Here is a 13,048-nt window from a genome sequence, read left to right as displayed (position 1 = left end):
TTGATTGGTCTTGGGTGAGACATCATATATAAAGTTTTTTAAAGTTTTACTTTAAAGATGAATACACAGGATAAATGGAGGAACAAATGGTGGTATATACATGCAATGGAATATTATTCAGGCATAAAAATGAATGAAGTACTTACATGTGCTACAATGTGGATGAACCATCAAAACCTTCAAGAGAAGTCAGTCACAAAAGGTCACATATGATTCCATTTATACCAGATACCCAGAATAGGCAAATTCATAAAGACAGACAGCAGATCGATGGTTGCCAGGGACTAGGGTAGGGGACATGGGGAGTAACTGCTTAATGAGTATGAAGTTTTCTTTCAGGTTGATGAAAATGTTTTGAAACGAGATAGAGGTGGTGGTTGCACAACATTGTGAATGTACTAAATGCCATTGAATTGTTCACTTTAAAATGGACATGAAAAAGGTAATTTTGTGTAAATTTCAGCTCAATTAAAAAGAAGAATGGGAAAAGGGAGACAAAAGAGGAGGTTAAAGTGAGGCAATGTGGGAAGGACTTGGCCTGATATTGCTGGCTTTGAAAATGAAGGATGATGTTATGAGCCAACGAATGCAATGGCCTCTAGGAGCTGGAAAAGACAAGGAAAGGGATTCTCCCCTAGAGCTTTCATACAGGAATGCAACCCTGCCAACACCTTGCTTTTAGCCCAGGGAGACCTCTGTTGAACTTCTAACCCACATTCTAACTTTTAACTATAACATAAAAACTTGTGTAGTTTTAAGCCACTAAAAAATACACAATCATTTTAGCTTTATTTTAAGTTTTATTTTGGGGCATAACAGTTTGATAAGGTTTCACATATGTTTAGATTCATGTAACCACCACCACCACAATAGGATACAGAGAGTTCATCACACACAAACTCTCTCATTCTTCCCTTTGCAGTCACACATCTTCCACCCCTAACCCCTGGCAACCACTGATTGTTTCCCCATTACTATCATTTTTCCTTTGCCAGAACATCTTTGCTTTGTTTCACATCTTAGGAGGAAAAACATTTCTTTAGTATCGATTTTGGAGCATGTCTGTTGGTAATGAATTCTTTCAGATTTCATTCATTGAGAATGTCTTTATTTCATCTTCATTCCTGAAGGATGTTTTCACTGGATATTGAATTCCAGATTGACAGTTTTTTTCTTTTTCAGCACTTTAAAAATGTTATTCCATTTCCTCTGGCCCACTTTTTTTATTTCCTGAGGAATCCACAGTTATTCAAGTCAATGTTTCCCTTTATATAAAGTATCATTTTTCTCTGGCTGTTTTCAAGATGTTTTGCCTTAGTTTTTAGCAGTTTAATTATGATGCATCTGGGCACGGTTTCCTTTGGGTTTTGTTTGTTTCTTTGCATCCTACTCTTCTCCTTCTCCCTCTGGAACTCTAACAATATGAATGTTAAACTTTTTCATATTGTCTCACATGCCTCCAATACTCTGTTCATTAATTTTTAATTTTTTCCTTTTGTTCAGATTGGATAATTTCTATTCAATCTTCAATTTACTGACTTTCTCCATTTTGCTGTTAATCCTATCCAGGCAATATTTTATTTCAGTCATTGTAATTTTCAGTTCCAAAAAGTTTCTCTTTTGTCCTTCTTTGTATCTTGTATTTCTTTGCTGAGACGTTTTTTGTTTCAAGAGAATTTTCCCTTACTTCTTGGAATATGGTTATAATAGCTGCCTTTGCATCTTTAATAATTTCAACATTGTGTCATCTTGCAGTTGGCATCTGTTGATTGTTCTTTTCCCAATAAGTTGAAGTTTTTCTTGTCTTTCATATGTCAAGTAGTTTTGGATTGTGTCCTGAACGTTTTGAATATTACATTATGAAGATCCGTGTCTTGTTTAAATCCTAAAGCAAATTTTGAATTTTGTTTTGTTTTGTTTTGTTTTAGCAGGCAATCAATCTAATTAGGCTCGAGACTCAAGTTCTGACCTGTGGACTGTAGTTCTAATATCAGTTCAGTTTTCAAAGCCTTTGCAGTGCTATGGGAATCTGTTGTGTGTATGTTGCCCAGTGGCCATTTGGTGGTCTGGATCATAGTCTCCTGCACAGTTCAGTTCTCACACCATGTGCAGCTTAGAAGTAAGCCTCAGAGTTCATATGGAACTGCTCTCTTGAGCTCTCTCCTTTCTGAGATTATTCTGGTACTTTTGGCCCCCTGGAGCCCCATTTTTTTTTTTGTCCTCTGGTTAGAAAGCTAGGTCTTTAGTTTTTCTACCTTGCTGCATACATCTCATGGCTATACCTGAGTCTGTCCCACCAGGCAGTGTATGAACAGAGAGAGAGAAAAGGCAATGGTATTTTGTCCTACCGTCTTGGGACCACAACCTCTCTAGTGGAGGGAAGACTCACTTCCCTCAGAGCTTTAAGTATTTCGGTACTCTGTATGCTGCTGTTGCCATTGTTGTTACTGCTGCCACTATGGGATTACCTGGGGGTTGGGTGGGAGAGAGTGGAGAAAAGATTTAAAAACTGGGGACTTTCTCCACTTCTTATGACTCTTAGGTATCCCACAACCACCTTGGGTCAGAAAGTGAGGATTCTTTTTAGAGCCCTGCTTACTTTTGGTGTGCACATCCAGGTCAGACTAATGAGTCCAGGCCAGATGATACCAGAGGGGATAAAAGATAAGAGACTCATGGTGGTTTTGGTGTTACTTCATATTCTGATCTCTTTCCCCAATCCACCTGCTCCTATTTACTTGTCATTGTCCTCAGATAGCTGTTCAATGTAGTCTATCCAGGGTTCATTGTTGCATTTGGTGGGAGAAACAGGATAGGGTATGCTTACTCCACCTTGCCCAGAACAAAAACTCCAATATATATGTCTTAATCCAACACTATAAATGGTTAATAAACTTTGCCTTCAACAACAGGCACAATGACCAATGCTAATTGCCAGGATTGCCTGCAATAGCTGTGTTCTTTCTGCTGGATAGAGACTCCTGGGCCACCTTAAGGGTTAGCTGAGGCAGGCACTGCTATCATGGGTCACTCCTGAGGCCAAGCTACTTGAAGCAGCTCCTGTCTTCTCAGGTCCTGGTTCCTGCCTTCATCTTCCTATTCCTCCCACCCAACGCAGTCCAAGTGCTAAGTAAGGTAGCCTCATCTCAGAGCTTACCTGAACCATGACAGAAGCGTCAGTGAGGAATTGGAGCCTGGAATGTCTGACTGAGAAGTTTGGTCATGACTTAATAAGTAAAGGAAGCTCCTGAAGATTCTCAAGTAGCAACATAATGTAATCATTATCATTAAAATAATAATTAACATTTATTAAGCCATGTACTATCCTATATGTTTTTACATACATTATTGTATATACGTTATTACATTAAGTCTTCTGATATGGTTTGGATTTGTGTCCCCACCCAAACCTAATGTCAAACTAATCCTCAATGTTGGAGGAAGGACCTGGTGGGAATTAACTGGATCATGGGGACAAACTTCCCCCTTGCTATTCTCATGATAGTGAGTGAGTTCTCATGAGGTCTGGTTGTTTATAAATGTGTAGCACTTCCCACTTTGCTCTCTGTCTCCTTCCTGCCACCTTATGAAGATGCACCTACTTCCCCTTCACTTTACACCATGATTGTAAGTTTCCTGAGGCCTTCCCAGCCATACTTCTCATATAGCCTGTAGGACTGTGAGTCAATTAAACCTCTTTTCTTCGTAAATCACCTAGTTCTCATGTAGTTCCTTATAGCAACATGAGAACAGGCTAATACATCCTCCAAACAGGTTACAGGATAGATACTATTTTTCATTTGCAGATGAGGAAACTACTTTTACCTGGAATTGACACGTTACTAACATCAAAGGTTCAGGAAAGTGCCATTCTAACCTATGTTGAGGAGGAGAAGAACTGGATGAGCCCAGACACATATAAGCTTGTGACCTTGGGCATTAATTCCCTCTTCTGCAAAAAGGGGATAGCAATGGTGTCCACCCTGTTGTGCTGACAGGATAAGATTATGAATGTAGCATGCTTAGCACAGTGACTGGCACAAAGGAGGCACTCATAAATCACCATTTTTATTTGTTTCCCTTCTTCAATGTAGCTGAACCAGCACGTACAGTTCTACTTGAATCTCCAAGAACTGGCAGGTCTCCTGGACTAGACTCCATTTTTAGTGATAATTGGATGCTTATTATCACCTAGAGATCTGGCTTGACAGCTATTTTGCACTTTACCAAGAAAAAACAAGTAGCTATGCCTTGGTGGCAGTCAGATGGCCAACACATTAAAATGAGTTTGCACAACCCACCACTTTACCTATGGTCAAGTGTTTAAAACCTCATCTCATATATTTAACCAATTCCATTAAAATGTTTTTCTCTCAATTTCTGTGAAGATGCAGGGGAAAAAAGGTAATATGTATTCATCTCTAGCATTTTCATTTGATGTGTGAGGTCATAGTTAAAAGCAGCTACCACACATTTGGTCAAGAGTTCAGGGACAATCTGGGCAGCAGGGAGCAGTAATGTCTCCATTTAAGATGCAGGAGCCAATGACTAGGTCAGTAATCTTCCACTGGCTTCAATGAGAGCCCTGACATGGAAAGGAGTAAGGAAGAGGAGATTGTGGGAGGAAACACAGCTGGGCAACTGCATTGTGGAGACACAGGGACTGCCAGCCAATTGTCTTGGACTTGCCTATGCCAAATGTTCTGGAAATGGACTAAAGTGGGAGGAATATCACAACAAGGTGGAACTGGTGGCTAGTAGGAGGAGCAGGGAATCAGCAGGGGCTGTGACATCAGAGGAATCCTGTTAACGGGTGTTCGCTACTGGCCAGTTGTTTAACCTCTTTGAGCCTTGATTTCTTTAACTACCAAGTGGGCAAAAAAAATACCTATCTCGTATGATTGTGGGGAAAGCAGATGAGAAAATGTGTGTGGCACAGCCATGGGGACTGGGGGCCCAGGGCTTGCTCAGTAGTGCTACTTTCCCCTTTCCAACCCGGATGTCAGAGGGGACCATCTGCCCTCCAAGATCTAGAGGAGAGGATCTCAAATCCTCACCCCACCAGTGCCCAGTTTTAGATTTTGGTGAAGCCCCAGGCATAATATTTCTTGCTTCCACTCCACTATGCTTTCCTCAGTTAGGTTTTTGATCTAGCCAGATGTTGACCTCAGCTTCAGACACACACAGACTCAACACTCACACTCTTACACACGTACAAACACACATGCTCACACACACACTAATAAACATACACACACACCACTCACACATACTCATATATGCACAATCTCACACACATACATGCAACACACACTCACACTCCCACACACATACATACTCTCACACACACAAGTACATACATGACCTATGTTCACTGAAATAATATTGTTCAGCACATTGTGTATACAACATTTTAGGAAACATCTTTTAAAAAGTGTATTAAACTCACGTTTCTGTCATTATCCTATTATAAACCCTTCCATTCACAGATGATAAACTCTTAACAACACAGGGCATCCGTAATGATCTGAGCATCCTCTTTTGAACATTTGTCTACAAACACTTCACTACACACATAGGCCCTCACATGCACAATCCCTCCCTCACACAGCCCTTACATTCAAGACCGCTGTGTGTGTTCCAGCTGTGATGAAACTCTGCGGCTATGGAGGAGATTTATGCTATCAAAGCACAGGGGTACAAATTGAGTACAGTCTGGTTTTTTGAAGTCTTGGACATGTCCACTTAGGCTGTACGTCTTGCCACATTTCCCCTGCCCACTGTTATCCCTTTCTCCCCTTCCTTCTCTCTTCCTTCGCTCTGCCTTTCTGGCCCCTACTAGGGCACTTTTTTCTAACGTAAGGTGGTCTAGCATTTCTTTGTTGTCTTCTTTCAGCTGAAGCCCATAGGCTCTTGTTTTCTGCTTCCAAAGGCTCATAGAGGTGTTCTAAACACACATGGTTCCTGTCCCAAGGACTTCTGGAGCAGCTGGAGAAATGCAATATGCTTGTTTTGCTCTGTTGCCTTCTTCCTATGCAGTGTTCTATGGCCAGGGGTGGCAGTGGCAGTGGTGTTAATACCTGGAGAGTATTCCATGCTTGTATCCATTACTGCTAACTTCCCAGGGTCCCCACTTGCACAAAATATGCCCTGGATCAACACAGACTAACTGATGGCATAAACACAGCTGATAGCATCAATCACTTTATGATGCAGATTAGATCTACGTTCTTTCTAGAACAGGGGTACCCATCACCACTGCCATCAGAGGTCATTGGACATTACTACTAACTTGGGTGACACTAAAAGGATCTGGGATACAATCCTAGCTAATTCGATGCCCACTGTCTGACATTGGGTGAATTGCTTCACCAATCTCTGCCTCAATTTCTTGACCTTTAAAATGGGGGTGATGGTACCTGTCCCCAGAGCCAAATGTACTGTGAAGTGAGTGAAGTTGAACCTTAGGTAGCCTTCACTTCTAAAGACCTGCTTTTGTACCTAATTTCATGTTGGTAAATTGGTGTTCCTTCTCCTTTCTAAAGAAATTTTTTCTCTTGTTTCAGTCTATTTGTATTAGATCATATGTGTTCCTTTTCCAAAAAGGCTCCCCAAATTGTATACAATTCTGGACCCATAAAAGCTGGTTTCTGTGTGGGTTGGGAGGAGAAAATGAGATGATGTCTGTAAATGCTCAGCCTAGACTGTTCTGAGTGCTCCAGGCATGGAAGCCATTGCAGAGAAAGCACCAGGACGTCTGAACCCTTCCTGCTGGCACCTTCTTCTCCATGTCCCCCCTAAATGGGCCTGCCAACTGGGGCGAACTTCTGCAGGACACAGTCACTCAGGCCTTGGAGCCTGCGTCCAGCTTCTCTCAGGCACAGATGCATCCCTCCTCTTGACGCACGCAGCTTGGAAGCTTTCCCTAGACACAGCCAGCTTGACAGAGGCCACATCATTCAAAACCCCTGCCAGTTCCCCTCCAGCTGACACGGTGGCACCAAATGGGAGGAACTCCATATTCGTCTGTTCTCACATTACTATAAAGAAATACTTTGCCTGTAATCCCAGCACTTTGGGAGGCTGAGACGGGTGGATCACAAGGTCAGGAGATTGAGACCATCCTGGTTAACACGGTGAAACCCCATCTCTACTAAAAATACAAAAAATTAGCCTGGCGTGGTGGTGGGTGCCTGTAGTCCCAGCTACTCGGGAGGCTGAGGCAGGAGAACGGCGTGAGCCCAGGAGGCGGAGCTTGCAGTGAGCTGAAATCACGCCACTGTACTCGATCCTAGGTGACAAAGCGAGACTCCGTCTCAAAAAAAAAAAAAAAAAAAAAAAAAAAAAAAAAAAAAAAAAGAAAAAGAAAAAGAAATACCTAAGACCTAAGACAGGGTAATTTATAAAGAAAAGTTTACTTGGCTTATGATTCTGCAGGCTGTACAGGAAGCGTGGCAGCTTCTGCTTCTGGAAAGGCCTCAGGAAACTTACAACCATGGCAGAAGGCGAAGGAGCCAGATGTCTCACATGGCTAGAGCAGAAGGAAGAGAGAGAGAGGGGAAGTGCTACATATTTTTAAACAACCAGATCTTGTGAAAATTCTATCACAAGAACAGCACCAAATGGATGGTACTAAACCAGTGGTCCCCAACCTTTTTGGCACCAGGGACCAGTTTTGTGGAAGACAATTTTTCCACGGACTGGTGAGTGGGCGGGAAATGATTTCCGGATGAAACAGTTCCACCTCAGATCATCAGGCATTAGATTCTCAACTTAGATCCCTCACATGCGTAGTTCACAATAGGCTTCAAACTCCTGTGAGAATCTGCCACCACCACTGATCTAACAGGAGGTGGAACTCAGGCGGTAACGCTCTCTCGTTTGCTACTCACCTCCTGCTGTGTGGCCGGGTTCCTAACACGGTAAGTACCCATCCATGGCCTTGGGTTGGGGACCCCTGTACTAAGCCATTCATGAAGGATCCACCCCCATGATCCAATCCCCTCCCACCAGGCCCCACCTCCAACATTGGGATTACAATTACACAAGAGATCTGGGCGGGGACACAGATCCAAACCATATCAAAGTCCCTCTCGCTACCCCGCTGCAAAGACTTTGTTATGGCCACTTGGGACCTGGCCTACTGCAGTGTGTTCCCGTGTTCCATTTTCTGCACCTCAGGTCCACAAAACTGGCATATGGATTCATCACCATTCTTTCTCCAGAACACACTGTCATCATTGGTCCCCATCTGGCCTGCTGTTACCTGATTATGCTTTTTGTTTTATTCTTTAATGTAATACGGACTGCAAGACCATCACCCAGAACAAGAGCTAGGACCTTGATAGAACCTACAGCTAACTTCACCTGCACCTTCAAATGTTTGGATTTAATTCAGAAAAGACTCCAGTTCTCCCAATAATCCACAGCTGCCGTGTACACTAGCCCCCAACCCATGTCTTCTTTCCCCGTTGGTTACATATCTTCAAAAGAAGTTCAGAGCAATCATATTAGCCATTTGATAGGGTATTTGGTAAGGGCTTGGGTAGAGGATCAAGTTGAAATCAATGATTTAAATTAGGTTTTTGCGTTTATGTTTGTTTTCTCATTCAACAAATCTCTCGTGCTCTCCTCCTTTTAGGCCTTGCAGGTTCATCAAGATGTCCTTGAGGTTCTGAGGGAAATGATCCAGATTCTCCTGAGTTCTCCCTCCCACCTAAGCAGGAGGCTGCCCCTGGCAGTAACCCTGGGCTGCCATGCAGGATCCTGGGAGGCTGGGCTGGAGTGGGGGCTGGGCGGGCAGGAGCCTGCATGTGCAACTGTGCTAATAAGTCATATCTGAAGCCAGAATCAGAAGGGAAACAAGGTCACCAATGTAAAGGGGTCAGCGGAGCAGGAGACAAAGTCATGAGAACCAGGGCTGCCCACCCGGAGTCGGGGGAAAAGCAGAGGATGAGGGTGCAGTCCAGGGGAGCTGAACTGGGGGGAACTTCACCCGACTGCCTTTTCAGGCTGGGGAGCCCCTGCACTTCGCTGCTCTTGGACATCTCTGACCTCCCCAGACCTCACCCCTGCACTGGTGCCTCTCAGCACTGGCTCTCTTTAAAGTCACCTGGGCAGCTTTACGAGAATGCCTGTGTCTGCCTCCACCCCCAAGGCTTCAGATTTGCTTGGTCCGGGGTGAAGCCCAGGCACTGTGTGTTCATGAAGGTCCTCCAGGTGATTCCAGTGTGCAGCCAGCACTAAGGCTGCCCCCGAGAGTGCAGGGTTGGGGCTCTATCCATCTGCCTGGGGCGGGCCTTGATGTCATCTGGCGAGCTTGGGATATGGGAGACTCCCAAGAGGCTCAAGGCTAAAACTGACTGAGCCCCAGCCACTCCCTACCTGTAACTCCTGTCTTTAGCTGTCTCATGGATCTGGGCACAGTGGAGAGGCATGAGTTAGGCATGGGCAGGAGTTGGAGTCTGAAGGCCACACGGTTGTTAGGTCTCTCTTGAAAGTCCTCACTTCTTGGTCTCCCAGCTTGAGGGCTGCCAGTTGGCACAGCCACAGTCAGTGAGGGTCAGAGAGCTCCTTCCTTTGGGACCTGGCTCCTCCTGCTTGGCTTGGAGGGGTGGTGGGCCTCTCAGTTCTTTCCGAGAGCCACACTTCCCCAAATGTCTGGGGCACTGGGGAGGGATTGGAAGTAGCAGTGGAGAAACAGCAATTTCTTTAAGAATGAGCGTTTGAGGTGGAAAAGCTGTGAGAATACTGCATGTAGCAATGGGTGATACAGCAGGGCTGTGTCTGGAACCAGTGGAGGTTTCTCTGGGGCCCACCTTGGCACACTCCGTCAGGATGTTGGCCTGTGGGTGGAGCACCCGGCATGGATCTGCAGGGCTTTGGACAGTGCCTTTCAATACCAATAGGCAAACTTGGGCCTAGACTGGTGAATAAAGCAGCTAGAAAAGGATTTTACTGCTAAGTAGGGTAGCCATGGGGGTGAAGATGAGGGGTTTGGGGCAGGGGTAAAGTGTTTCTGTGGAGGGATGTTTGCTACCACCAGAATGGTGTCAGGATGTGAAGAGGGGGCAAGCTGGTGACAAGATCTTGGGTAGTTGCACTCAAGGACACAGTGTGACCTGGACTGGGGTTGCTGGTGTAGGGGGTGTGGTTGTGCTAGCAGAGGCTGGCTCAGTGGGGCCCGAGCATCCCTGTGGCCCACCCCCACTGTTCTCTGCAGGGAATGGCTGGCTTGCGGGTCCCCAACTGGCATCCTCACTGCATCTCCAGAGCAGTGGCACCCTGGGCGGTCTCTTTCTCCTGCACCATCACTGCCATCTTGCCACAGTGAGCAAGCATCCCTGTAGCCCCCACACTGGGCTGCCTCCATGCTCTGGCCGTCTCTCCTCTGGTCAGGGGAAGATAGAGCATGTCCTGGGTTTTTTTTTTTTTTCTCTTAGGTCCTCTGGTTTACAAGGCTAGGTTTTTGGAGATGGTAAAATTAAAGGTCACTGAAAACACGGCCCATCTGCTTTGTGTGTTCTGAGCCACCAGGTCAGATCGGGTGCTTCAGGTCACCACCGTGAACTGTCAGGCTGTGAGCTTCCTCAGAGCAAGCCTCTTCAAGGAGCACTGCCTGCTCTCAAATTGGAAGACTTGTCTTGGTGGCCAGCTTTCCAAGGAACACAGAATTGAAGCACAATGTTATCAGCATGGAAGAGGGGGCCCTTGAGTCCATCAAAGGCAAATAGAAATTTCTGGATGCAAACTGGACATTACCAACAACTCCAGCTACTCTCCTGCCTCCCGGCAATAACCTATCATCTTCTGTGGGAAGGAGCCTTGTCTGGTCTGGCTGATCTGGCTCGGCCCAGCCTTGTGTCAACACCCCTCACCCAGCTTCTCTGGGGTGGCTTGGAGGTGATGAGGAAGAAGTGGTGAGACCTCAATCCAGGTGTGGTATGGGCTTAGACTTCAGTAGGTGAATTTTTCTAATCCTTCCTCCTTTCCCCCTCCACCCCAGCATATACTGATTCCTTTAGAATAAAGAAAACTGTGAAGAACAGCTCCTCTAATAGATCTTACCTGCTTGAAAATCCCTCAAGTGTCTTCTGTTGTGGAAAACCCTGTTTTTTTCCTCCCCCAACACTGCCTGTATTAAAAACCTGCTCTTGATAACAAGGGCTTTCAGGTTAGTCTACAGCCTAAGGTAGATCACCTCTACAAGAGTAAAGAGAAGCAGAACAGGATGGTGCATTTAACCAAAACCAAAAGTCTCCTTGTGTGGCCCATTTACATCTGTGTATGAAATACTTAGATTGCCAACCTGGGCAACACAGAGACCCTATCTCTACAAAAAGTTTAAAAACTTAGCCGGGCGCGGTGACTTGCACTTACAGACCCAGATACTCAGGAGGCTGAGGCAGGAGGATCTCTTGAACCCAAGAGTTTGAGACTGCAGTGAGCTATGATGACACCACTGCACTCCTGCTGGCAACAGAGCAAGACCCTGTCAAAAAGAAAAAAGAACAAAGAAAGAAAGAAAGAGAGAGAAGAGAGAGAGGGAAAGAAGGAAGGAAGGAAGGAAGGAAGGAAGGAAGGAAAGAAAGAAAGAAAGAAAGAAAGAAAGAAAGAAAGAAAGAAAGAAAGAAAGAGAGAAAGAAAGAAAGAAAAAAGAAAGAAAGGAAGAAAGAAAGGAAGGAAGGAAGGAAAGGAAAGAAAGAGAGAAAGAAAGGAAAAGAGAAAGGAAAGAAAAACAGGAAATGAAAGAAAAGAAAAGAAAAATGCTTAGATTGTAACACCTCACATGGCAGCAACCAGGACAGGCTTGGTGTCAAAACACAAGAAATAGCACAGAATCTATTATTTCTTCTCCAAAGGCCCTTTTCCAAGTTGTACTCAGCGTGGAAATTTTTGCCAACATAAACCTAAGGACAAGAAATTTCTTCCTAGAGATACAACACAGGTGAGACACACAGGATGGGTGGGGTGGGGAAGCATCACAGAGCATGGGGCTGGTTCAGGGTTCTGGGCTGCCAAATTTACAGAGTTCTTATCTCAGCATCTACATCTGCACAGACTGATGCAGTAGCCTGTAACAACCAGGAGAGGTAAGGCTCCTGAACACGGGGCCTGAAAGTTATGACCTTTGAGCAATTGTAGCCAGAGAGAAGCCTCCTCTGCTATTGGATTTGGAGCCCTAGCAGAGGGGGTGAGCCATCTAGGACAGACTGGAAGACGACAAGGGAGTGTGGCCACAGACAATCAATAGAATGAAAGAAGACACTGTCAACGGGAAGGGATGAAACATTCCTCACAGCCCCATCCGGCTAAGGTTTCATGAGCCATTACCATGGGGGGCCTGGAAGTGAATATGGGAGACATATTATGTTTATTTGTCCTTTGTACATTCACGTGCAAGCTGATGATTTGATGAGCAGTATATAGTTTATTCTGTAGTGTGGGATTGGCCACAGGAGTATAATTTAATTAGGGCTGCTCTGCACACTGATTTGCTTAATTTGAAGCCCATTCCTCCCCTGGGCAGGGAAGTCTCTAAGCCTCTGATGGGTAAACGGGAAATTAGGTCATCTGTGGATGACACAGAATGTAGATTAGCCAGGCGCAATGATGCACACCTGTAGTCCCAGCTACTTGGGAGACTGAGGCAGAAGGATCACTTGAGCCCAGGAGTTCAAGGTCAGCCTGGGCAACATAGTGAAACCCTCTATTAAAAAAAACAAAAAAACAAAAAAAACAAAAACAAAGAACATAGACATCATGAACAATAAATGCCTACCCAGTGCTTTAACTGGGCATTGCTCCAGAGCCAATATGCTGTCAGGCATGCCAGACATGTCATTGTCATTGTAGCTTCTGCATGGCTATGTATGAACAGGAGAAGTAGATTTCAAACTATGAATCATTTTCAGGATCAAGTCTGAGGTGCCAGTAATTTCATTTCTGGGCCCATTTACCCAGAGCAGAGCAGGACAGCTTGTTGTGGAGCAGGAGATCCATGCTCCATCCATAGAAGAATACCTTGGAGACAGCTGATAGTCTGTGT

General features: G+C 44.9%; 1 long non-coding RNA gene across 1 annotated transcript; it reads right to left on the bottom strand.

Moving 5' to 3' along the window:
* Positions 1-791: 791 nt before the first annotated feature.
* Positions 792-6,146, bottom strand: LOC139362545 (uncharacterized). Its single transcript, XR_011621681.1, has 2 exons — positions 6,081-6,146; positions 792-2,468 (listed from the first exon to the last, which is right to left on the bottom strand). It is a non-coding gene; the product is annotated as an uncharacterized lncRNA (long non-coding RNA).
* Positions 6,147-13,048: the final 6,902 nt, after the last annotated feature.

This window comes from Macaca nemestrina, chromosome 4, assembly GCF_043159975.1.
Source record: "Macaca nemestrina isolate mMacNem1 chromosome 4, mMacNem.hap1, whole genome shotgun sequence".
NCBI classification, from domain to species: domain Eukaryota; kingdom Metazoa; phylum Chordata; class Mammalia; order Primates; family Cercopithecidae; genus Macaca; species Macaca nemestrina.
The sequence above is the reverse complement of the archived record's forward strand: the minus strand, read 5'-3'. Positions and strand labels throughout refer to the sequence as shown.